This window comes from Ornithorhynchus anatinus, chromosome 1 (assembly GCF_004115215.2).
Source record: "Ornithorhynchus anatinus isolate Pmale09 chromosome 1, mOrnAna1.pri.v4, whole genome shotgun sequence".
NCBI classification, from domain to species: domain Eukaryota; kingdom Metazoa; phylum Chordata; class Mammalia; order Monotremata; family Ornithorhynchidae; genus Ornithorhynchus; species Ornithorhynchus anatinus.
The window spans coordinates 107573004-107599778 of NC_041728.1; the positions used below are offsets into that span (position 1 = coordinate 107573004).

Below are 26775 nucleotides of genomic sequence, written 5' to 3' on the forward strand. Positions count from 1 at the left end.
CTAGGAGAGGCGAATGGTAAGGCCTCTGGGAGGAGATGTGACTTCAGAGGGGCTTTGGAGATGGGGACCAGAGATGAGAACGAGGCACAGCCAGCAAACTGGGGTGCGGTGGGACAAGAGTGAGCATAAATAAGGTTAAAAGAGCAGATCGAAGGCCTTGAAATGGACTATCAGTTTCTGTTTAATGAGGAGGTGAATGGGCAACCAAAGGGAGCTTTTGAAGAAATGTGAGCAAGACAATGTTTCAGAAGAATGATAGAGGCAGTGAAGAATGGACTGAGAAGAGGAGAGACAGAAGCTGGCCTCAACTATTGCATCAGCTTCCTTTCTCACCTCCCTGCCTCCAGTCTCTCCCCTTCCTAGTCCATACTTTCCTCTGCTGCCTGGATCGTTTTTCTAAAAAAACTCTGTCCACGGCACCCCATTCCTCAAAAACCTCCGATGGTTGCCTATCCATCTCCTCATCAAACAGAAACTCCTTGACTTTAAGCCACTCAATCAGTTCTCCTTCTACCATCCAGCCCATACATTTTACTCCTTTAATACCAACCTACCCACTGCCCCTCAATCTCGTCTTTTTCGCCATTGACCGCCCCCTTGCTCACATTCTCCCTTTGGCCTGGAACTCCCTCCCACTTCATATCTGACAGACTACCCCATCTTCAAATCCCTGCTAAAAATCACATCTTCTCCAAGAAGCCTTCCCTAACAAATCTCTCATTTCATCACCATGTTCACCCTCCCTTCTACGTTGTCGGCGCACTTGGGTCTGTACCCCTTAAGCCCTTTGATATTATTTATCCCACCCCCCAACACCACAGCACTTACATACATATAAGTACTTATATTTTGCTTCTTCCCCTTTCTGTAATTTGTTTTAATTCCTGTCTTCCCCCATAAGATTATAAACTCCTTGACAGCAGGGATTGTGTTTACCAACTCGATTATATTGTACCCTCCCAAGCTCTTCAAATAGTGCTCTGCACAGAGTAAGTGCTCAATAAATACCACTGATCGATTGCTTGATTGTTGGTAAGGAGGTTGGTGCAGTAGTCAAGATGAGATATAAGTGCTTGGATGGACCAGTATGGTGGCAATTTGGGGGATGGAGAGGAAGGGGTGGATTCTGGACATGTGAAAAAAGAACAGACAGGTTCTGAAAAGTGAGAGTCAAGGATGACACAAGGTTGCAGGCCTGAGAGATGGGAGGATGGTGATGATTACAAAGGTGATGAGAGGAGAGGAGGTGGTAGGGAAGATGAGGAGTTCAGTTTTGGATGTGGTAATAATAATAATAATTATGGTATTTGTTAAGTGCTTAATAATAATGATGATATTTGTTTAAGTGCTTACTATGTGCCAAGCACTGTTCTAAGTGCTGAGGTAGATACAAGGTAATCAGGTTATCCCCATTTTACAAATGAGGTAATTGAGGCACCGAGACGTGAAGTGATTTGCCCAAGGTCACCCAGCAGACAAGTGGCGGAGCAGGGATTAGAGCCCACATCCTCTGACTCCCAAGCAGCTCTTTCCACTAAACCACGCTGCTTCTCACACACGATCAGTTTGAGGTGCCGGATGGACATTCATTCATTCAATAGTATTTATTGAGCGCTTACTATGTGCAGAGCACTGTACTAAGCTCTTGGAATGTACAATCGGCAACAGAGACAATCCCTGCCTATTGACGGACTAACAGTCTAATCTATGTAGAGATGTTTTGGAGGCAAGAGGAGATATGAGGTTGCAGAGAGGAGAGAGGCCAGGGCGAGGGAGTGAGATTTTGGAGTCATTCATGTAGAGGTGGTCGCTGAAATTGTGAGAGCTCCCCGAGGAGGTTGGTGTAGATGGAGAAGAGAAGTAGGCCCAGAACAGAGCTTTGAGGGACACTTACAGGTTAGGGAGTGAATGGCAGAGGAGGAGCAGGCAAAAGAAGCCTAGAAGGAGTGACCAGAGAGGAGGAAGAGAACCGGGAGAGGTTTATGGAGAGTGGAGTTTTGAGGAGGACCTGCCATTGAATAGTATTTATCGAGCGCTTACTGTGTGCAGAGCACCATACTAAGCGTTTGAGAAGTACAATTCAGTAACAAATAGAAACAACGGGCTTACAGTCTAGAAGGGGGGAGCCAGACATCAAAACAAGTAAACAAGCATCAGTAGCATCATTATAAAAAATAGAATTATAGATATATACACATCATTAATAAAAATAAATAGAATTATAATTATAAATATGGACATATGTACATAAGTGATGTGGGGCAGAGAGGGGCGGGTAGAGTGAAGGGAGCCGGTCGGGGCAGTGGGAGGGGAGGGAGAACAGTCCTCAGAGTTTGGGAGGGAGGCAGGGGGGACTCTGGGTGGCAGATCTTGGATCATGGTGGTGGTGTACAGTACTCACTTGGGCTCCCACATGCCTTTAGCAAAGCTGTGCTCTATCCTCAGCCAGCACACGATAGGTACCCAGCATAATGCTCTGTAAAAGTGCTAGTAGGAGTAGCACTCACTAAAAACCTACTGTGTGCAAAATACTTTATTAAGCACTAGGAAAAAGTAATACAGATGAGAATCAGATGTGGTGCCTGGCCCTTAAGGGGCTTTGCAGTCTAAGAATAGGGATGTAGGGGGGAAAGAGAGAGTTGGCAGTGGACTTATAAGGAAAGATGAAATTAAATAATATAACAAGAACAGAACTAAACACTTTAGAAGAAGTTTCAGTTCCTCACCGCCCAGGCAGGGCTGTCAAGAGTCCAACAGCCACCAAAGCCACAGCCTTATCCACTCCGGCCCCCGCAGTCTTAGAGTTCAATCAATCATTTGTATTTACTGAACACTAACTACGTGCAGAGCTCTGTACTGAGTGCTTGGGAGAGTACAGCGGAATCGGCAGACACGTTCCCTGTCGTGTAACTAACCTGAGGGGAAAGCAGGCATTAATACAAAGGCATGACTCCTGCTCCCCACCCATCCTGCCGCAGGCAAGGCCAGCGGCATGGCAGGTGGCTGGGCCTCACACACAGGAGGAGCTCAGTACAGTGCTCGACACCTAGTAGGAGCTCAAAACATGATGGCGGTGATCCCCGAGGGGTCGGGCAAGGAGTTTGGCAGGTGAATTGACCCAAGACCTTGGCACGTTGCGCTCAACATGGAAGAGGTGGTCTGGCCGGCCCAGCCGCACCCCCTCTCTAATCAAGGGGAAGCAGCTGAATCGTCTCTCGGGCGGGCAGGAGCCAGTCCATCAGGTCCTAAGCTTCCTCCAGGAGGACCCTCTGCCAGCCTGCAGAGGCCCATTGCTTGAGGGCAAGGGGGCTGAATTTTCCACCTCGGCCCGGTCTGATTGCTGGGCAGGGTTTGCACGGAGGCCCCTTGTATGGGCAGAGGAGGAGAAAGAGACTCTGTCCGACCACCCGCACCCGGGGGACCCTCCCGGGAGATCCAGTACCTTGGGGCTCGGTGGCTCCGGCTAAGCTCCCGTCTCCCTCGGAAGAGCCCCCTGAGGTCCCAGGATGCAGCGCCTCCGTGCCCAGACCCGATTGAGGAGGTCTTTGAGGTAGGGGCCGGTGGAGAGAGGTGGGGGCCTGTGGCTGGGCGTGGACAGGGATTGTGTCTGCCAACTCTCTTATTTTGTACTTTCTCCAGCACTTAATACAGTGCCGTGCACACAGTAAGGGCTCAGTGGATAATCGATCATCGGGAATGGGGCTGGGTTGGTGGCAGGGATACGGCTGCCGGGGCGGGGGTGGTGTCTTGGGAACCTGGACTCCTCGGAGAGCCGAGTGGGCAGGGATCTTACCGAAAGGCTCCTCCCACTGCAGCCAGGCCTGACTAGGCGAGGCACTCCTCTCGCACCGTGACGTCAGGCTCCGTTGGGAGGCTGGCACTGCCCCCACGTGCCGCATTGCCCGGTGGGCCTGAACCGAACGAACAGAATAGCATGTCGCAGCCACCTGCACACGCACAAATGCCTGGCTGCACCTCCAACAGCAACATCCGGGAACCCCGCAGTGCTGCCATGCTCAGTCGGGCACACACAGTGCACATGCCCACATGTGTACATGCGCCACACTCTCCCCCCCCCCCCCACACTCTCAAGCACCATCTCTCCCCTCAGGGACGTCTTTGAACTCACAAGATAGCTTCACCCATGCTCGTGTGCGCATAGGCACGTATGCCCACTCACATGCACGCATGCACACACACAGCCACTTATTGTTAAGATGGTGGCGGACCAGGCGATCTCTTCAAGTGAAGAAGACGTTTAAGGTTCAGCTTTTTGATAACCCAATTTCCAGCCCTCAGGTCTTACAGGCCAAGAGAAATCAGTGGAATTTTCATACACTGGGGCATAAGTGATGTGAGTTTTTAAGGGGGAGAGGGTGATGGGAGAAAATCCATATAAAGCACATTTTAACAAGTAGAAGCAGAAGCTTTAGTTGTGCAATCTTCCCCAGAGGTTTTTTTGTGGCACGATTTCCTTGAGAACTTGACCATTTTTGCAGTCTGTTCAGCGTTAGTGAGGCCGTGAGCACAGTCATTTTTGCAGATGAGTGATTAATAGTGCAAGCAAATTTCCATTCATTTCTTTGGTCAGAGAAATTAATTCACAGCCAGTGATGCAATCCGCTAGAAGTTTTCTTTAAAGAAAGAAACGTATCCCAGGCCCAGAGGGTTCTACGCCCAGGGTTCCCAGACTGTGGAGGGGAGGGTCACATACCTAAGGATTCTCTGGCCAAGAGGTCCCAAACCAGGGGGTTTTGGAGCCAGGGCATTCCAGACGCACGTTTTAGAAATAAATTTGTCCTCCCCCAGGGCGGGGCTGCTTGTTTGTGGCCAGAGGAAGCAGGTGAAGAAGGAAGTGCTTGTTCTCCAGGGAAGACCGCGGCATCCTCACCGGCTCCCAGCTCCAGCGGGCCGTCAGGCCTGCCCCTCAGACCTGCCCCTCCCTTCCCCTTCCCTCTTTTGCAGGCCCTGAGGACCTCCCGGCTGACCCAGGTGACTCTTCCCTGCTGGGCGACAGGGATGGTAGAGGCAAACAACACCTGTGCCCCGTGGGCACGCGCTTGGAACGCCCTGGGCCTTGCTCCCTGCCTCTCGCTCTCCTCAGCCAGCCCTGAGGGCCACCGGTGAGCGCCTTTCATGTCGGTTGAATCCTGGGCTGAGTTGGGGTGGGTGCGTGGCATTTTCAAAAACACTCGCTGACCAGATAGGCTGTCCCCCAGCTGAAGATGAGTGTGGGGGGAGGGTTGGGGGATGGGAACTAGAGAGGGTGGGGGGGAGGGGGAAGAATCGGGAAGGGGAGGGGTGGTGTCAGGCCAGGTGCTGCAACATGGGGAAGGGGAGCTGAGCTTTTCTGAACCGCTTCAGCCCTCAGTGCCTGCCTGGCCGCCCGCCCGGGTGACCGGGGTGACCGGATGCCACTCTGCCAGCATCGCCGGGAAGCCCCTCGAAGCAGCAGGGGTCGCTCCTGCACAGCCCCCTTCTTCCCAACAGCCGGCCTTGGCACCCTGTGGAGTCAGGCCAGTAGCCGGGGCTTTTGGTTTTACTTTTTCAGACAGCTCTTGTTTCATTTCCCAGGCGCGGGGGTCGAGCGGTGCAGGCTGCTTCCTTCTCCGCGGTCGTGGGGTGCGGGCGGAGGGGAGGGACCGACCGGCGGAGGGGCCGGGGGGCACCCGGCGGGGCCTCCCCGCCCGACTCGGAACACCTGGCTGGACCGGCGAGGACCACCGCTTGGGGCTGCAGGCGGACCCGTCCGGGGGGCTCGGGAGATCTCGGGAGGCAGGGAGCCCCTGCCCCGCTCTGCCTCGGGACGCGGCGTCAGAGCCTCCGGCGCCCAGCTGGGCTGCGGTGGCGGCTGACGGGTCTGAAGCCCTGAGACGGCGGAGGCTGCTGCTAGATGGGGCTTGGTGATTGGACTCGCCCCGCATCACCAGTCGATGACAATCCCCTTTTGTTCCCGCCTCCCCGGGTGAACCCGGGCTGCTGGAGCCGAAACGCAATGTCACTTCCAACATTAATCCGAGCCGGCGTGGGGGGCGGGCTCCCGCCTCCCCCCCGGGGCCCCCCCGGCTCTCTGGAGTCGTGGTGTGGCCGCTGCTGTCGCCGACGCTGCCGCTAATGCTGCCGCCGCTGCCTCTGCAGGATGCACTTCCCTCCCGCGAGGGAAAATGGCAGGCAGGATTAGCAGAGCCGGCGGCCGCCGCCCGCGGGGTCCGTCCTCGGCCGCCTGGACTCGGGGGTGGGTGGGTGGGAGGGGCAGGCGTTCCGGGCGCCGCGTCATATGCGGTGCAGAAGCCCTGTCGCCGCCTCCCTGCAGGTTGAGACGGTCAAACATCACCTTTCCGTTCGGCTCCGTCTGCTATTGGCTGCCGGCTCGACGTCCCGTTCGCCATCCAGTCCGTCCCCCGGGGGAGCGATGAGAACGGGAAGAGGAGGCGACCCCGCTCCGGGCCGCCGACCCCTCCCCGCCGCCGCCGTCGTCGGCGGGGCCGCCGGGGAGACGGGGGACTCGTGCTGTCGGTGAACGGGCGAAGCGGGCGACGGTCCACGGGGCGCGGGACGAGGTCCCCCGGCGGGTCGGGGCGAAGCGAAGCGACCCCTCGTCCCGGCACGGCCCCGGCCGGGCGTCGGGCCGGCACCCTCCCAGCCCGGGTCCCCGGGGGCGGACCCCGGCCTGTGCGGCGTGCCCCGGCTCTCCGTGGGGCGCGGCCTCGGAAACGCCCTACACCGGGACGCCGTTCCTCCAATCCCGTTCCCCACTGATCGATCCAGTTCTCGTGATCCCAGCCCGCCCGCCCAACCGCCCGTCCGCCCGCCCTGCGCTGCGCTCTGTCTCTTTGCTGACAGCTGCAGCTGGAATTGCAGCGAGAAGACGAGAACCCGGTTTCCATTGCACCCTTCCGAGATGCCAAGATGGCTGAGCAAGCTGCCATGCTGACTCTGGGGTAGGTCCCACGCAGGTAGGTGGGGGCTTCGGCTCGGCGTGTTTTCCCGGTTCTGGGGCAGGGGGGTGGGGGCCTTAGGTGGTGCAGGGAGGGTTTGCGGGGAGTCCCTTGTTGGAGAGGCTGGGTTTTCCCTCAAGTAGACGGGAGGCACGGGCAGGCTGGCTTCCTCGCCGCAGCGACACGGCGGTTCTGGCTCGGAGAGCGGCCGCGGGGCGCAGGCGTAGGAGGGCTCGGAGAAGCCCCCCGACCGGCCGGCCCTTCCCACCCGGGCCTGGATGTCACCAGGGTCGTTGGGACGGTGTCACGGCGGGCTAGGAAGCTGGATGAAGATGAGAAACATTGGCATTTTCAGAAACGGGTTTCGGAGGTGTCGCGCGGAAGGTGAAACTAGACCGCGGTTTTCCTCCCGGACGGGCAGGGATGGAAGCGCGTTTTGTTGCATCCCTCCGGCTGTCGGTCTGGGTTTTCAGCGAGGAACGGGGGAGACGTGCGTGGCCCCAATGCTGAATCGGAGCCTCAGGGAGATGCCGCAAAGGCTAATTTCTAGGGAAGCCTCGGCCGGCCAACCGGCCAAGGCCACCAGACGCGACCGCCGGGCACGGCCGACGGGCAGGGCCCCGGGCCGCCTTGGACCGACCGCCCTTCAGCGCCGCCATCGCGGCCCCTTCTCTCTCAGCCCCAACTTCCCAAATGTGTTCCAGCTCAGACGAAGGAACGCAGGGCCAGAACCGGTTTCCTCGGCAACAAAGCCTCACTGGCACGCAGGCGCGAAAAGGAAGGGTTTTTTTTTTTTTATTTGATGCAAATGCGAACTAGGACCTTTACTGGCCTTCCTTTCTCTTCTTCCTGAGAGTTCCAAGGGGAATTTGACACTTGCGGGCGGCTGTCAGACCGTGAGGTCCGGCCTCCCCACCCCTGCAGAGCTGCCCCCTCTCGAGAGCTCGGGTTTTTCCGCCTTGGTACTGATTTCTGTCAAGCTGGGGGGGTTTCTCGTCACCGATGGCCGAGGCGACTGTGGGAGGCCGGGTCGGTGGTGGCAGCCGGGCGGTTTCATTATCGCTGCCGGCCCGGGAGGCAGGCGTTTCCGAGACTGTCCGAGTCAGAAGACGCTTAACCCTTTAGCTCAGTCGCTTTATCTAGCAACCTCGGGGCTCTCGGGACCCCAGGCTGCCCAAATGGGGCTAGCTTCGGATCGAGCCACCCGGGTAGGGCAGGGCGGACTTCTAGGAGGTTGTGCCATGAGATGATGGTCCGAGCGGCTCGGTGCACCCCGGGGTCGGAAGAACCTTTGGGCCCGGCTGGGGTCTGTCTCTGGGTGATTAGGCGTTCCCTCCTCCGGCTCATCCCCAAGACCCCCCACTTTGTGCCCACCCTTCTCCAGGCGAGCCTGCGTCCAGGTGGGGCAGGCTGAGGGCCACCTTCCTGGCAGAGGTCTCCCGGCCAAGTTGGTTGCCGCCCCCGCATCCCGGCCTGCGGAATGGCAGACATTTCCTCGCGGAGGCCTGGTGGAGGACTCGCTCCACAAGGAGACGTTAGTCTCCAGCCGGGGCCTCCCGCTCAGCCCCGGTAGGCCCAGGGATGGCTCCAGCGAGAGAGAAGGACCGCTGCCATTTGGCAAGACAGTCGGTGTTGTTCATCGAGTGCCTACTGTGTGCGGAACACTGGGCTGCGCACAATACTTGATCCCTGCCCACAAGCCACTACAGACTAAGGGGGAGACAGACATTGCAATATATTTCAGATAGGAAAATGGCAGAGTTTAGGGATATGGATGTAAGTACCGTGGGGTGGACATCGAGTGCTTGAGGGGGACAGGTCTGAATCCATAGGCAATGAAGATGGGAGGGTGAAAAGGTGAAACGAGGAATCAATCCAGAAGATCTCTTGGAAAGATGTGATTTGAGTAGGACTCTGAAGGTGGAGAGAGTGACGGTTTGTTGGATATGAAGAGGGAGGGAGTTCCAGACTGGAGGGAGGATGTGGGCAAGGGTCAAGGCCGAGGCAGAGGTACCATGAGTAGGTTGGCATTTGAGGAGCGGAGGGTGCCGGCTGGATTGGTCAGCTTGCCCCGGGGCTCCCGCCGGCCGGTGCCCGGCTGGACGACTAAGCCCCTGGCCCAGGCTCGGCACTGACCGCGGCAGCTCTGCAGAGAGCCGAGGCCCCGACGCCCGCAGCCATTTTGTTGTCATGGCTCTGCGGGTGACGTGCTTGCCAGGGGCCCTGGGTGTGCATGCAGCCTGGCCCAGCAGGCTGAACAGCTGCCGTATACAGCGCTCCATCTCAGCCCCAGACCCGGGACTGCCCCGAGGTGGAGGGTGGGGATAGCACCCATCCACGGGGCCCCGGCACCAGAGCCCCTTGTCGTTCCTCAACTCGCCCTGCAGTTGGGCTTCGGGGTGCGTGCCCTCAGGCACGTGGGGGCCGTTGCAGCCTGTGGGCGGGCTAGGGAGAAGGAAAGGGGTCAATGCAGTCTGTGCACTGGCTGGAGAGAAGCCGAGAGCCGTTGCAGCACGTGCTCAGGCTGGGGAGAAGCTGGGGGTCATTGCAGTCTAGGGACGGGCTAGGGAGGGTGCCCTATGGCCATGGAGGCCCCACTCCTCAGGAGCCCGCCGGCCTGCTAGCTCAGGAAGCATGGGGGCGAAGAGGGTGCCCAAACCAGACCCCACCCCACCCACCCATCTGGGTGCTATTCCTGGCAGGGTCTGAGGGCAAAGTTCATCCACGATTGAAAGCATCATTCTGTGACGCTGCCAGTCATTTGGGCAGGGGAGCAAACCCAGCAACTCTGCTCGATGGGCCCAGAGTTGGGGGGCTGAGGGAGGGAATGGCATTCTGGCGGGGGGATTTCTTTTTCCCAACAGCCCAGGCCCGAGGGCCATTGGGGTACCCTGGGAGGCCGGCAGGAGTGCCAGTGCCTTGGTTAATCACGCACCCCAGATCGGCCTGGGTTGTCGGGGCCAGGATCAGTGGCCATTTTGTCCTCGGTGCACATCGTGAACGTGGGGCCGTCCAGGCTGCCTGCTGCCTGCAGAGCATCCAGCTGAATTCCCGTTAGGTGCAGAATGTGCCTGTTAGATTGTTAGACTGTTCTCTCCCAAGCGCTTAGTACAGTGCTCTGCACACTAAGAGCTCAGTAAATACCATGGATTGATGGATTGATTAGCGGGGGCAGAGCTCTGTACTCTGGGTCAGCCATGTGCAGTAGCAGTAGCAGTAGCAGTAAAAGTAATAATGATGGTATTTGTCAAGCGCTTACTATGTGCCAAACACTGTTCTTGCACTGGGGTAGATACAACGTAATCAGGTTGTCCCACTTGGGGTTCACAGTCTTAATCCCCATTTTACAGATGAGGTAACTGAGGCACAGAGAAGTGAAGTGTCTTGCTCAGAGTCACACAGCTGTTAGGTGGAGAAGCTGGAATTAAGGTATTGCTTGAGCATCCCCTGAGTGCAGTGCACTGTACTGGGTGCTTAGGAAAGTCCAGCAGAAGCATGAGATACGTTTCTTGCCCACCAGGTGTTTGCAATCTACACGGGGCACAATTTGCAGGTAGGGTAATCTGCATAAGTAAGTTGCCTGTATAATTGATTATGCATAAGTGCAAAGGAAGGCAGGTAGCCATGGGTGCTTAGCGGTGGCTGATAGGTTGATGGGACTTGGGGTGTTGGGTGTTAATGAGGGAAAGCTTTTGGAAGAGGTGCAGAGCACTCTACTGAGCACGTAATATCTGCAGGGTGCTGTATTGGGTGTCTTCCAGGTGCAGAGCACTGTACTGGGGACCTCCTGAAGGCAGAGAGTGGTGCTGAGTTCCGGCTCGCTGCTAATTATTTGTTTTGGATTGAGCACCTGCGGCTTGCAGAGCGTTGTATTCAGCACTTGGGAGAGAGCAATAGAATTAGTGCCCCTACCCTCAAAGATCTTCCAGTGAGCAGAAGAGACAGACAGTAAAATAAATTCCAGGAGGGAGAAAGCAACAGAGTATAAAGAGACTTTCATAATCAATCAGTCAATAATATTTATTGAGGACTTACTGTGCGTAGAGCACTGTACTAAGTGCTTGGGAGAGTACAGTAGAACAGAGTTGGTTGACGAGAACTCTGCTCCCAACAAGCTTACAGTCTAGAAGACGAGCTTACGGTTTAGAGGTTGAGAAGTGCTAAAGTAACAGTGGGTTGAGGGGGATGTTAGATATTAGTAAGTGGGGTGGTAAGAAATTAATTGGGGAATACCTCCTGGTGGAGAGGTGATTTCAGAAGGAATCTGTAGCTCTAAGGGAGAGCAGGGTTCTTTTGGATGTCAGTCGGGGAGGGAGTTCTGAGCAGGGCAAGGCATGAGGAAGAGGTCAGTGGTGGGAGAGAGGAGAAGGAGGTGCAGCAAGTAGGTCAGCTGGAGAGGAACGAAGCGGGCTACCTGGGCTGCAGTGGGGGAAAGTTGACTGAGCGCCTTAAAGGTGACGCAGTCAGAAGCTTCTGCTTGACACGGGGCGGAGTGGGCAACCACTATAGTTGTCGGAGTGCAGAGTCATTTTTAGAATGACGTACTAGAAAAATGACCCGGACCAGAAAGCGAAATATGGACGGGAAAGGGGAGAAAGACTGGAGTCCAGAAGCCCAATGAAGAGGCCATTGCAGTTTTAGGTAGGCTATGACCGTGTGGGACCCGGGGAGGTGATGGGCCGGGGAAGGGGGGAATTTGAGTGACATTTGTGGGTCCAGCATTGTGCTGAGTACTCAACGCATGTAGACTTGTGCTCCGAATACCTGCTTGGTGCAGAGCACTGTACTGAGTGCTTAGGAACAGACAGTGGCAGCAAAGAACCCGAACCTTGCCCTCAGGAGCTTACATTTGTCCTCGGGGAAACTGGAAACAAACCAATAGTTCTCAGTGAAAGAGTAGATAGAGATAATGGATACAAGGGAATGTAAAATGGGGAATAAAAGCATGGATCTGGGAATCAGAAGGACCTGGGTTCCAATCCTGGTTCTGCCACGTGCCTGCTGTGTGACCTTGGGCAAGTCAGTTCACTTCTCTGGGCCTCAGTTACCTCATCTGTAAAATGGGGTAGGAGCGTGACATGTGGGACAGGCAGTGTCCAGGCTGATTACCTTGTATCTACCCCAGTGCTTAGAACAGTGTTTGGCACATAGTAAGCACTTAACAAGTACCCTAATTATTATCACTGTTGTTATTACTAAGCACTGGGATGGATCAAGCTAATCGGGTTGGACATAGTCCCTGTCCCATGTGGGGCTCACAGTCTCAGTCACCATTTTACAGATGAAATAACTGAGTCATAAAGAAGTGAAGTGACTTGCCCAATGCCATGCCTCTCCCTAGATTATCCTCTATCCCAATGCTTAGTACAGTGGCTGGCACATAGTAAGTGCTTAACAAATGCCATTTTAAAACCAGAAATAAATAGGCAAGGATCAGCCAAACCAGCCTATATGCACATGTGTTAGGGGTGGCCGATGGAGGTGATGTAGCCCCAGGCCAGATCTCCGACCTTCTGGCAGCAACCTGCCAAGCTACTAGGTGGAGCGAGTAGGCAGGGTGCTGGCAGTTTTGCACTCAGGCCTTCCCCCTGCCCAGAACCCTCTCCCCCCTTCACAACTTTCAATCATTCATTCAGTCAGTCAATCATTTATTGAGTACTTACTGTGTGCAGAGCATTGTACTAAGCGCTTGGAAAGTACAGTATAACAACAGACACATTCCTGCCCACATCGAGCCAATAGTCTAGAGGGGGAGACACACTAATCTAAATACATAAATAGATGAATGGAGAAATAAATAGATAAATTATAGGTATATACAGATATATATACAGATGTGCTGTGGGGATGGGAAGGAGGATGAATGAAGGAGCAAGAAGTGGAGCAGAAGGGAGTGGGACATCTGACAGGCCACTGCTGTCTCCCATCTTCAAAGCCCTCACGTCTCTTCCAGAAGACATTCCCTGATTGATTTCTAATCTCCTTTTATATATCTTCGTCCCTCCACCAACTGCCTTTTCAGCACTTCTTTGCCACTTAATCACTTAGGAACTCACAACCCCTCCATAGCCGTTATATACATATCTTAATACTCGATGACTACCTCCTATTTTTATTTTATTTTATTTCAGTGTCTCCAGCATCATCATTGTCATTGAGAGTATTTGCTGAGCATTTACTGTACTGAATGCTTGGGAGAGTACAGTAGAACAGAGTTGGCAGAAACATTCCCAGCCCACAGTGAGCTTACAGTCTAGAGAGGGAGACAGACATCAATATAAATTAATTTATAATAGATCGAAAGCTCTTTGAGGGCAGGGGTGATATCAGCGGTGAGTATTGTACTCCCCTTAGAACTTAGGGTAGTGCTTCGCTTACAGTAAGTTCTCAGTTAATTGATTTATTTGGTGTAACATAAGAACATCAGACGACAGGTCAGTGCCACGGTCCATCGAACCCTGAACTGCAACTTGAACAGGGGTACCAGGGAGTTTACTCTGTAGCATTTGCTCTCCTGCTCATTCATTCATTCAATCGTATTTATTGAGCACTTACTGTGTGCAGAGCACTGTACTAAGCACTTGGAAAGTATAATTTGGCAACAGAGACAATCCCTACCCAACAACGGGCTCACTCATCCAGTCCCCCAAATGGAGCTGTGCGGTTCATGTAGTGAAGATGTGCCATTTTGGTTCTGAGGCCTCAGCTGTGGCTTTGGCCTTGTACAGGCACACCTGTTGTATTGTGTAGACACTGCTGTTCCGCTCACCCGGTTTGACTCTCTGACTTGGCCTGCTGGGCCTGGGCCCGCTTGCAGCTGCAGACCAGAAGTCTTGGTTCTGGCAGCAGGAGCCAGGATATGTGTCCACCGCCACCGCTTCAGGGAGCTCAGCAGGCCCCAGGGGGTTGGGCTAACTCTAGGACCCAGTACATGCCTTCCTTCCACTTTGTGTCTGGGTCCAAAGCCCACTGGAAACATTGTGTGCTGGGCTTCTGAACCCTCTCCCTGCCCATCCCAAACATCACCCGCCCAAACCCCCTACGGCCAACGTCTCCAGCCTAATGGGTCAGGCATGAAGCATAATCAGCAGTTGGGAATGGGGCACCATCTTGGGTCCTCTTGATAGACATTTTCCTCCCAGGGAGCCGGGGAGGGGCATCACGGATAGGCTTCTGGGGAACGGGGAGGACTGAAGAGACAATGGTATTTACTGAGCGTTTTCTATGTGCAGAGCACTGTTCTAAGCACCTGGGGGAAAGTACAATACAACAGAATTAGCAGACACGTTCCCTGCCCATAATGAGCTTAGAGTCTGGAGGTGGGGACAGACATTAATATGAATAAATGAGTAATTTATAATCTAAGATAAAGCTATGTACATAGGCAGGCTGGGAGGGGAGGAGCCTGGTCCCCCAGGAAAGGGAAACAGGAGCCAGGCCAGGGAGCAACCAGGGGTCAGTCCTGGACCCCAGAAGAGAGGGAAGCAGAACTCAGTGAGAGGAATGGGGCTCCAGGGGCAGCAAGGAAGCCAAGTGTGGCCAGGGCTTTTTGGGGTAGCGAAGGCAAGAAGGAGCCAAGGAAAGGGGGAGAAGGACAGCCGGAGGCATGGGAGGAATCCTCCAGCCTGGCGGGGGAGCACTGCAATCAGTGTTGGGAGAGTATCTAGGGTCTCGCTGGGCTCAGATTGGGGACCACTGAAGGTTGAGCCCAGTACATGAGTGATAGCTCTTCTGTCCTGTGACCCAGCCCACACCGATTCATCTTGGGTATCTTTTTCAAGGGATAGAAGAAAGGATGAGGACAAGTGATATGGACTAGGGAGTGCAGGGGTGGGGAGAATCTGTTGAAGAGAAGCAGCGTGATCTAGTAGAAAGAGCACGGGCCAGGAAGTTGGAGGATCTGAGCTCTGCCAAATGCAGTGACTTTGGGTGAGTCACTTAACTTCTCTGTGCCTCAGTTCTCCTGTCCTTCCTCTAACTTAGATTGTGAGCCCCATGCAGGAAAAGGACCAAGGACAATCTAATTCACTTGTATCTATCCCAGCACTTAGAACAGTGTTTAACAAATGCCATTAACCAGAAAGAGGGGGTTGTTAGGGGAGAGGAAGGTGAGAGTCTTGAAAACAGCCGCATTAAGCAAGTTCTCTGAAATAATTTTGTCTGGCTCTTCCACTTAAATAAATTATGGTATTTGTTAAGAGCTTACTATGTGCCGAGCACTGTTCTAACCACTAGATGACACGCTCTTTGAGGGCAGGGATTGTACCCGCTCTTTCGTTGTATACTCCCAAGGATGTAGTTCAGTGACCCACACAGGTGCTCAGTAAATCCTTTGGAGTGATTGCTTTGCTGAGGAGGGGGTAGGGTGGAGGGCATCCCCTCCTCCCCCTGAGAATCAAGGGTCAGGCCTCATGCAAGGAGCAGGAGACACAAAGCGCAGAGTGTGGGAGACAGGGTGTGGGCTTTGCCGAATAGTTTCGACAGCACTTGAATGCAAACCCACCCCGTAACCTCAAGGATGTGTGACTAAGAGCCGTGGGGGGGTTGGCGGGGGGGGCAGGGGTCAAATGTCGGTTCAGACGGAAGAGCCGTGCAGAGCTGACGGACCTCAGAGAGCATGGCTGGGCCGCAGCTGCTGCCATCCGGTTCGAGAACAGCGACAGCCGCCACCCGCCCGGTCCTGAGAGCCACACACTGCCGCGGCGCAAGGTGGTGGCGGCAGCGGCCTCTCCCCATCTCGGCTATCCAGGCCCGGCCCCAGCGGCCCAGACCTGCATCTCTTACTGTTGCCGGAGCCCGAATCTTCTCCTGTGGGCTTCTGAGCCGATGCTCTTCAGGGCCTGGTGTGGTGGGGAAGAGGGTGGGAAGTGTTCGCCAGAGGGACCACAGCACAATTAAATGCAACCATCTTGTGGAGAGGGGAGAATGAGTAAAACCAACATACGGGTACCTCATTTTCAGAAAGGAAACCGTAGGAGCGGGGCTGTTAGGAACAAGCCAAATACAGCAGCTAAGAAAACCAAGTGAATTCCTAGAAGCCCAGGCACTGTTCTGCACCTTTGTTGAGATTCAAGTAAAAGGTTACCGTATAACAAAGAGACCAGGTGACCAACCGGGGAACCCTGCATGTCTAACACTCAGGGTAAAAGAGGGCATCAGAGGTGAAAGACCATCCATTCAAAAACAATTCATGTGCGGTGAGGACAACAGGGAAGTCTACAAAGGGTGACAGGCCAGGCATAAGCAGGAAATTAAGTGGGACAAAGCAGAGTGAAGAGAACTTTACAAGGGGTGTCAAAGCAAATAAAAGAAGGTTCATATTTGTCCAAAACCAGAAGCTGGCTAGAAGATCAGTGGGGCTATGTGGCTCTCCTAGAGGAAAGGTGCCCTGGGGTGGAAAGGGGGCAGCCGAGCACCTCGACAAATTCTTTAGTTGGGTATTTACGGAGAAAGATGTGAGGGAGATTCCTACACCCAAACTAGTTTTCACAGCAGATGGGATCCCATGGTGGTAGGTGACCCAGGATGTTTCAGACCAAATTGGCCCTGAGGTCAGCAGTCCGAGACACTGGATGGCCTCCCCACCAAGAGTTGTTGAGCAGGGATACCCGCTCCTTGGGGGAGATGGTGGCAAAGCCCCCTACAGCTCTTTGAGGTGGACTCACCGAATGGCTTAGCGGAAAGAGCATGGGCCTGGGGGTCAGAGGACCTGGGTTATAATCCCAGCTCTGCCACGTACCTGCTGTGTGTGACCTTGGGCAAGTCACTTCACTTCTCCGTGCCTCAGTTCCTTCATCTGCAAAAATGGGGATTCCGGTACCTTTTCTCCCTGCTTGGACTGTGAGCCTCACATGGGACCTGATCATCTACTGTCTACCCCAGTGCTTAGTACAGCGCCTGGTGTATAATAAGCACTTAAATGTGCCAATTATTGTTCTTATTGTTGTTCACTCTTCTTAGGTCACTGGCAAGGCCCAAGTATTTCAGGCAGAGCTGAAAATACCCACAGTGAAGACTTGCCAGCCTGTTGGGTTCTTGAAGCCAGACCCCTCCTGAACCCCACCTGCCCCCCCAAAAATTCCTGATCCCTTCTTAGTCAAAAGTAAAAAAACGGGCACCTGTGGTTCTGAAGAAACTTGGAAGGGACGTCCAAGGACCCCTGACACAAACCGCCCCTAAACGGGGAAGACTGGAAGATCTTCAGTAAGTAACACCCATCTCTAAGGTGAGACCCAGAAATGGTCCTGGGAATTAGTCCTTTAAGTCTCTCATAAACCCCCAAAATTAGTAAAATAGATACTCGTTTAGGATCATTGAGCACTTAAGAAAACACAGCAGATTAAGAGAAAGACCACATGCTTTTCTATAAAGGGAAACCACACCTCACTGAAGTGATAGAGCTCTTTTGAGGGGATCAGAAGTGGCAACCAAAGAGCATATGTTTAGATTTTCAAAACATTTTTGACTGTAGGTGGGCTTTTTGTGTGTTGGTTTCTTTAAAGAAACTGAATAATCAAGGCATTGGTGAGGCATTACATCATGGCGAGAAACTGGATAGAGACTGAAAATCGAGTTAAACAGTTACTTCTCAGGGTGCAGAGGAGTAAATGACAGTCTGCCACTATTCAGTGAATGGATTGGTTTTGTAGGATCTGGAAGGGATAGGGTGCGGATAAACCTCCAATGTGCAAATGGTCCTAAACTCATTTGGAGTGGTGGAGTGATATGAAGATAGGGCTAAAACTGTAGGAAAACTTCATATAAATAGTGGGGTTAATTAGCTGGTAACGTTAAGTGCTTACTCATGGTTACTCATCATTACTATGCTTTGCTTTGGGTAAATGTAAAATAAACAGATTAAATCCCACCAGGGAATCATGTTCTAGTTGTGGTTGGTTAGACCTATAGAACTAGAAAAGGGATGTTCTAAAACAAGAAATCATAACTTCAGCAGTGCAAGGTAGCAGTGCTCAACTGAGAAGTCAAGCATGATACTTTTTTTTAAAGGTGTTTGTTAAGCGTTTACTATGTGCCAAGCACTGTTCTAAATGCTGGGTTAATACAAGCTAATCAGATTGGACACAGTGCATGTTCCACACGGGGCTCGTAGTCTTCATTCCCAGTTTACGGATAAGGGAACTGAGGCACAGGGAAGTTAAATTATTTGCTCCAGGTCACACAGCAGGGAGGGAGGAGGGAGGAGACCTCACCCCACCTCACAACTCCTGGCAAACCTCTGGACAAACTATTGCAGCCTCCCCAAAGTTTGAAGACTTCTGAAGGCGGGCTCCTTCATTCATTCATTCAGTAGTATTTATTGAGTGCTTGCTGTGTGCAAAGCACTGTACTAACCACTTAATAATAATAATAATAATGTTGGTATTTGTTAAGCGCTTACTATGTGCCGAGCACTGTTCTAAGCGCTGGGGTAGACACAGGGGAATCAGGTTGTCCCACGTGGGGCTCACAGTCTTAATCCCCATTTTACAGATGAGGGAACTGAGGCACAGAGAAGTTAAGTGACTTGCCCACAGTCACACAGTTGACAAGTGGCAGAGCTGGGATTCGAACTCACGAGCCCTGACTCCAAAGCCCGTGCTCTTTCCACTGAGCCACGCTGCTTCTCTAGCCACGCTGCTTCTCTGAGAGAGTACAATATAATAATGAACAGACCCATCCCCTGGCCACAATGAGCTGCCCCGTACTGGTATGACGAGAGGCTGTCAGGCCGAGGCGACGTCGGGGTCCCCCAGGGATTATCCCTAGACCGTTTTCATTTAATGTTTTCATAAATGATCTGGAAAAAGTGTGATATCCAAACTCCAACCTCATGGTGGTGGGCCTAGAGCTACCTACCAGTCATGACTCAGGAAAGGGGTCACAGAGTCACTGCTTTCTTAAACGTGGGGATGGTGTGAGGCAGCAGCAACTAGCTGAATTCTGGGCTTCCCCAGAAAGTGGTGGAAAGCAAAACCAAAACCAGAATTGGGCCGTTTGATGACCGGCAGCCTCATGGCCTGACCGTGCAATCGCCGGCTGTGTGAGGTTTCAAACAAAAGAGGTGTAGGCCTTGGTTTCCTTTGGGGCTGCAGGCTGGAGCATCGCTAGAATCCACCCCTTCCTCTCCATCCAGACTACTACCACATTAATGTAACCACTTATCCTAGCCCGCCTTAATTAGTACATCAGCCTCCTTGCGGACCTCGCTGCCTCCTGTCTCTCATTCATTCATTCATTTATTCAATAGTATTTATTGAGCGCTTACTATGTGCAGAGCACTGTACTCAGCGCTTGGAATGTACAATTCGGCCACAGATAGAGACAGTCCCTGCCCAGTGACGGGCTCACAGTCTAATCGGTGGAGACAGATGGCAGAGCAAAACAGAATGAAACAAAAACAAGACATCACGATAAATAGAATCAAGGGGACGTACACCTCATTAATAAAATAAATAGTGTAATAATATACACAAATGAGCACAGTGCTGAGGGGAGGAGAAGGGGGGGAGGAGCAGAGGGAAAGGGGTCTCAGCTGAGGGGAGGTGAAAGGGGAAGGGGAAGGAGCAGAGGGTGGAGGGGAAGCATAGGGAAAAGGGGTAGCACAGTCTGGGAAGGCCTCTTGGAGGAGTTGAGCTCTCAATAGGGCTTTGAAGAGGGGAAGAGAGTTGGTTTGGCAGACGTGAGGAGGGAGGGCATTCCAGGACAGCAGTAGGACGTGGGCCAGGGGTCGACGGCAGGACAGGCATGAACGGGGGACGCTGAAGAGATGAGCTGCAGAGGAGCAGAGTGTACATAGTGGGCAGTAGAAAGAGAGAAGGGAGGTGAGGTAGGAGGGGGCAAGGTGAGGGAGAGCTTTGAAGCCAAGAGTGAGGAGTTTTTGTTTCGTGCGGAGGTTGATAGGCAACCACTGGAGGTTTTTAAGGAGGGGAGTGATATGCCCAAGAGTGTTTCTGTCCATACTTCACTCTGCTGCCTGGATCATTGCCCTTCAAAAATGTTCAGACCATGTTTCCCCACTCCTCAGGAAACTCCAGTGTTACCCATGCACCTCCACATCAAACAAAACTCCTCACCATTGGCTTTAAAGCACTCAATCATCTTGCCCCCTCCTACCTCACTTTGCTACACTCCTATTACAACCTAGCCTGCACACTATGTTCCTCTAAAGCTAACCTGCTCACTGTACTTTGATCTCATCTATCTCACCACCGACCTCTTCGCCCACATCCTAACTCTGGCCTGGAACAGCCCTCCCTCCTCATATCAGACTAATAATTGCTCTCCTCCACTTCAAAGTCTTATTGAAGACATATCTTCTCCAATAAGCCTTTCCTGACTAAGCTTTCTGCTCTTCTCCCATTCCCATCTGTGTTGCCCTGACTTGCTTCCTTCATTCATCCTCCCTCATCCCCAAAGCACATATGTGGATATCTGTAATTTATTTATTTTTTTATGTTAATATCCATCACCCCCTCTAGACTGTAATGTAAGCTCACTGTGGGCAGGGAATGTGTCTGTTTGTTGTTGGATTGTGCTCTCCCAAGTGCTTAGTTCTGCACTTTGCACACAGTAAGCTCTCAATAAATATGATTGAATGAATGAATGAAAGGAGAGGAGAGATGCCCCGATCCTGGGAGAGAATGTTGAGGCCGAGATGAGAACGAGGATTTTAGAAACCCCCAAGGCTGAGAGCATTCAACTGGTTCAGCTCCCAGATGGGCCCAACTAGCCCAAGCCCCAACCGAGAAGCTTCAGCCCTATTTACCAGCTTCTTACCCTGGGCATTGGTTCCACTGGCTGCTGGTTAGGTTTGCTCCCTCAGCCCACAGGGCTCCCCTAATTGCCTGCCATTTTCCAGACAGCAGAAGCTGGAACCCTGACTGTTGTCTAGAGTGATTTTATGGTCTTCAAATCCCTCCCTTTCCTCCTGGAATTTGAGTGGGTCCAGGTTTTCATATTTCAGTTGGCTTCCTCATTGCATCAATTAGCAGTGGGCTGCAAGGCATTCCACTCTAAGCAGAGTCTGAGCTCTGAGGAGCTCAGTGGGTGCATCTGTGGCACCTGTGAGGTCTCTGAGGGCTTCCAAACTCTTGGGAGCAGGAGCAGCCAAGCCTAGGTGGGTGGCATGGGCTTAGGGACCCGGGGCAGAAGCCGTCACAGTGGGTGAGTGACCTGGGGCAGCATCAGTGGATGTCCAGCATGGGCCCTGGTGGACCGGCCAGTGTGTGCTGGGCTGTGGGCAAGGTTGAGACCAGGGGAGAATTGCCAAGCATTTATCCAGCGCCTGACGCATAGTAAGAGCTTTACAAATACCATTATCATTATTACAATTATCTGGCTTTCTCTGTCCCTTGGAGCAGTTGGGTTTGGTTTGGCAGTTCGGGCCCTGTGGGCAGGGCCTGATCACCCTCAGCTCTAAGGGTGGAAGCTCACTGTGGGCAGGGAATGTGTCCATTTATTGTTATATTGTACTCTACCAAGTGTTTAGTACAGTGCTCTATATGTAAAAAGTGCTCAATAAATTCGATTGAATGAATGAAGGGTGGGAAAGCAACCTCCATTTTGAAAGTCTGGGGCTCTGTGTGGGCCAGGTGGCACTAAATTTTAAATTTTTTTTGGTATTTGTTAAGTGCTTACTATGTGCAGAGCACTGTTCTAAGCGCTGGGGTAGATACAGGGTAATCAGGTTGTCCCACCTGAGGCTCACAGTCTTAATCCCCATTTTACAGATGAGGGAACTGATGCCCAAAGAAGTGAAGTGACCTGCCCACGGTCACACAGCTGACAAGTGGCAGATCTGGGATTCGAACCCGTGACCTCTGGCTCCCAAGCCTGGGCTCTTTCCACTGAACCACCCTGCTTCATTAGTGGGAGTAGTATTAGTATTAAACATCTACTGTGTGTGAAACGCCCGGCTAAAAATTGGGAAGAAGATACATGACTGAGAATTAGGGTTCCAGGCCCCCCAGGGGCTCACAACCAAGGAGTAATTGTAGCGAGAGTTGTCGACAGACATAAAAGGAGAAGTGAAACAATCAAAACTCAAAAAACAACGTCAAAGACAGGGAAAACAGTATGTATGGTAAGAGCAATATGGTGTAGTGGCTAGAGCACCGTCCTGGGAGTCAGAAGGTCATGGGTTCTAATGACAGCTCCTCCACTTATCTGCTGTGTGATCTTGGGCAAGTCACTTCACTTCTCTGTGCCTCAGTTCCCTCATCTTTAAAATGAGGATCGAGACTGTGGCCCCATGTGGTATGGGGACTGTGTCCAACCCTATTTGCTTATATACACCCCAGCTAACTACAGTGTCTGCCACATAGTAAGCGCTTAAATTCCATTATTGTTATTATTATTAATAAAAGAGGAGCTTCACAGGCCTCTCTGCCTGCAGAGGGGCTGCCCAAGTGTCACAACAGCCTCAGCCACTCCAGCGCCAATGTTGTAAAAGTTCAGAAGACCACACATGGCCTCTGGTCATCATCCTAGTGCACTGGAGGAAAACAGGATGGGGTGTCATGGTGTCTACGGCGGGTCTTCTAGGCCCTCTGTGAATGACCCTCTGTGATTTGTTCCAGGGCTGGAACAGAGCAGGCCCTCAAAGATTCACCTGAGTGGCCTTAGAGCCTCAATCATTAATCATTCAAGGGTATTTATTGAGTGCATACTGTGGGCAGAGCACTGTGCTGAGCACTTGGGAGAGTACAGCATAACAGAGTTGGTAGCACGTTCCCGGCCCAGAATGAGCTTACAGTCTAGAGGGGGAGAGGCATGAGTATCAGTAAATTATTACCAATCAATATAGTGCTCTACACGCAGTAAACGCTTAATAAATATGATTGAATGAATGAATAAATTACGGTTATGGACGTAAGTGCTGTTGGGCTGAGGGTGGAGCCATTAAAGGATGCAATAACAAGTGTGAGGGAGATGCAGAAAAGAGACGGAGTAGGGGGACATAAGGCTTAGTCAGGGAAGGCCTCTTCCCCCACCCCAGACTGTGAGCTCTGTGGGAAGGGATTGTCGCTGTTTATTTTTGTATCGTACTTTTTATTGAGTGTTTTCTGTGTGCAGAACACTGTACTAGAGAAGCAGCGTGGCTCAGTGGAAAGAGCATGGGCTTTGGAGTCAGGGCTCATGAGTTCGAATCCCAGCTCTGCCACTTGTTGGCTGTGTGACTGTGGGCAAGTCACTTCACTTCTCTGTGCCTCAGTTCCCTCATCTGTAAAATGGGGATTAAGACTGTGAGCCCCACGTGGGACAACCTAATTCCCCTATGTCTACCCCAGCGCTTAGAACAGTGCTCGGCACATAGTAAGCGCTTAACAAATACCAACATTATTATTATTATTATTACTTTCCCAAGCGCTTAGTACAGTGCTCTGCACACAGTAAGCACTTAATAAATACGATTTGAATGAATGAATGAAAGGAGATGTGCCGTCAGTGAGGCTTTGAAGGTGGGGAGGGTAAATTGTCGGATATGAAGGGGGAGGATGTTCCAGTCCAGAGGGAGGATGTGGGTGAGGGTTCAGTGGTGAGATAGACAAGATCAAGGCACAGTAAGGTTAGCATTAGAGAAACAAAGTGTGTGGGTTGGATTGTAGTAGGAAATCACAGAGGCAGGGTATCGTTGCAGGATAACTGGGCAGGATCGCTGCCTACAGAAGTTAAGCCCAGTGAGAGATTGCTTTGATTCTTGAGAGCGAGAAGGGGTTCTGGCCCGATGGATATGTGTAAATATTCAGGTAGATGTCCCCCAAATTCCATCAGAAGCCACGGCTTAATCATCCAAGACTGTTGTTCCCTGACGGATCACTATCGGCAGTGGCTAGTTTCCTTGGCAACCAATCACCAATCGTGGGTTCTCAAACAGAGATTCACACACAGAGTGCTTAAGTGCATATTCATAAGAGGGATTCATTTGCATAAACTCATAACTAATACCCAGGGAAGCCCATTTCCTAATAAAACCATCAGGAACACAGCTAACTCACCGTGCCCAAGGTTTATCTTTGATTCCCCAAATCTAAACCTGAACGTGGTGCTTGGAGCTACATAAAGTAGGTTTTTCCAGCCTGCTAGCCCAGGTTAGAGGCATCGTGACAAACTGGGAAGACCCCAGAACTGGCAGTCAAGCGACCAGGGTTCTAGTCCCGGCTCCATTTGCCTGCTGTGAGTCCTTGGGTAAGTCACTTCACATTTCTGTGCCTCAGCTTCCTCATCGGACAAATGAGGGTAAAATAGCTGTTCCTCCTTCCCAGACTGTGAGCCGCGTGTGGGACAGGGCCTGCTTCTAATCTTGTCTTCATTCAATAGTATTTATTGAGCGCTTACTATGTGCAGAGCACTGTACTAAGCGCTTGGAATGCACAAATCGGCAACAGATACAGTCCCTGCCCATTGATGGGCTTTCAGTCTGATCATCTCGTATCAACCCCCCAGCATTTAGGCACAGTGCTCAGCCCAAATGAAGCTGTTAATCATACTCTCCCAAATGCTTAGTACAGGGCCCTGCACTCAGAGCTTGAAAAATCCCAGCAATTTGAGCCTTCCCTAGCAATTTCCTTTGCTGAATCCCCCAAATGGCTCCCTTTGCCATGCTAAGGCCTCCTACCCCCTGTGCCACCTGGGAATTCTCCCACCTGAACTATTGGCATTTGTGGTAATTCCAAGATCCTTGGAGCTCCCACTTCCCACACACTAACTGGAATGTTTCCCAGTTTGAATCCCAAAATTATTACAAAGAATCGCTGCTGGTATGGTGAAGTAGATAGAGCACAAGCCTGGGATTCAGAAGGTCATGGGTTCTAATCCCTGCTCCGCCACTTGCCTGCTGTGTGAGCAAGTCACTTCACTTCTCTGTGCCTCAGTTGCCTCATCTGTTAAATAGGGATTTGTTCATTCAGTTGTATTTATTGAGCGCTTACTTTATGTCGAGCATTGTACTAAGTGCTTGAGAGAGTACAATACAACAATTAACAGATACATTTCCTTCTCACAAGGAGCTTATGGTCTAGAGGGGGAGACAAACAGTAATAGAAATAAATAAATGACATATGTACATAAGTGCTGTGGGGCTGGGGGGGGCAGTGAATAAAGGGAGCAAGTCAGGGTGATGCAGAAGGGAATAGAAGAGGGAAGGGAGGCTTAGGGAAGACCTCTTGGAGGAGATGTGCCTTCAATAAGGCTTTGAATAGGAGGAGAGTAATTCTGTGAGCCCCATGTGGGGCAGGGACTGTGTCCAACCTGATTTGCTTGCAGTGCTTAGTACAGAGTCCTGGCACATAGCGCTTAATAAATACCATAATTATTATTATTGGAGTCACCATCTGGTGCTAGTAGATCCACTTTGGGCCTGGTGCTAGGGTGTCCATTGCAGGCCCAGTGCTAGTGCCCCTCCCACTTGCCTGGCACCAATTTACCTGCTGTGGGCACAACACCACGATACCAGCTGTGAGTCTGGTGCCAGTATTCCCCCTGCAGGTTCGGTGCTGGGGTGCCCACTGTGGGCTGGTGCCTGTGTACCCCCGGTAGCTCCAGTGCTAATACACCCTGTGGGCCCAGTGCTGTTAATTTTTTTTTTTAAATGGTATTTGTAAAACATTTACTGTATGTCAAGCACTGTTCTAAGTGCTGGGATAGATAGAAGTTAATCGAGTTGAACCCAGTCCCTGTCCCACATGGGGTTAACAGTCCAAGGGAGAACAGGTATTGAATCCCTCTTTTACAGATGAGGAAAATGAGGCACAAGGGAAATGAAGAGACTTGCCCAAGGTCATGTAACAGGTATATGGTAGAGCCAGGATCAGAACCCAGGTCCTCTGTCTCTCAGGCCCATGCTCTTTCCACTAGGCCACGCCACTTGGCTCTACTTAGTGGAAACAACCCAGGCTTGTGAGTCAGAGGACTTGAGTTCTAATCCCTGCTCTGCCACTTTTCTGCTGTGTGACCTTGGGCAAGTGACTTCACTTCTCTGTGCCTCAGTTACCTCATCTGTAAAATGGGGATCAAGACTGTGAGCCCCACATGGGGTAATTTGATTATCTTGTATCTACCCCGGCACTTACAACAGTGCTTGGCACGTAGTAAGCACTTAACAAATATAATTATTATTATTACTGGCTGAGAGCCCAGTGATATTGAAGCGGTCAGCAGTGGGTTCAGCAGTGAAGAATGGGACTGATCCGCTAGGCTTCTTGACTGTGAGGATCTCTTTCAGCCGGTGAGGTACTTTTCCTGAAACATGATCGTTCTGCTGGCATCCGCATCACAATATCATTGTCACCTCCACTGGCATCTGGCAGTCCTGGGGTTTTACCCATTATGGGAAGAGCAGCGGCCCAACAGGGCTGACGTTCTGTGAGTCTCAGGTATCAACTCCGTCATGTTGACATGAGCAGGACTGGCAGATGCTAGTTCCAAGCACGATAGCTGGGTGAATGGTCAGGGCAGGCCATTGTCAGTCAGTCAGTCATAGTTACTGAACGTTTACCGTGTGCAGAGCACTAAAATAGGCACTTGGGAGAGTACAGTATAACAGCCCTCCTGACAACCCCCTGAGGGAATGAAGGCTGGAAAGAGATAAATGTGAGGTGCCCTAACCGGGACTGGGACATAATAATAATAATGATAATGATAATATTTTCCTGAAATAAAGCAGGGAGCCAGTGAGGCTGGGACCCGGGCCTCTTCTCTTCCCCAGTGGCCACGCAGTCGGTCAGTCAGTCAACCATATTTATTGAGTACAGTGCTGTGCACACAGCAAGTTCTCAATAAATAGGATTGAATGAATTGAGGGCTTACTGTGTGCAGAGCAGTGTACTAAGCACTGCTT

The 26775-nt window shown here is 52.0% G+C and overlaps 1 protein-coding gene across 3 annotated transcripts in view; it reads left to right on the forward strand.

Annotated features, from left to right (window-relative positions):
- The first annotated feature begins 6255 nt into the window (after nucleotides 1-6255).
- Nucleotides 6256-26775, forward strand: part of ZBTB38 (zinc finger and BTB domain containing 38) — a 43076-nt gene continuing 22556 nt past the window's right edge. The window contains exon 1 of one of the 3 annotated variants that reach the window (XM_029066694.1): nucleotides 6256-6956. The gene's annotated coding sequence lies outside the window, so the exon portion shown is untranslated. Of the gene's footprint in view, nucleotides 6957-16906; nucleotides 17142-26775 lie in introns of those variants that run through there. The other 2 variants (XM_029066705.1, XM_039912642.1) reach the window with 2 other exon arrangements.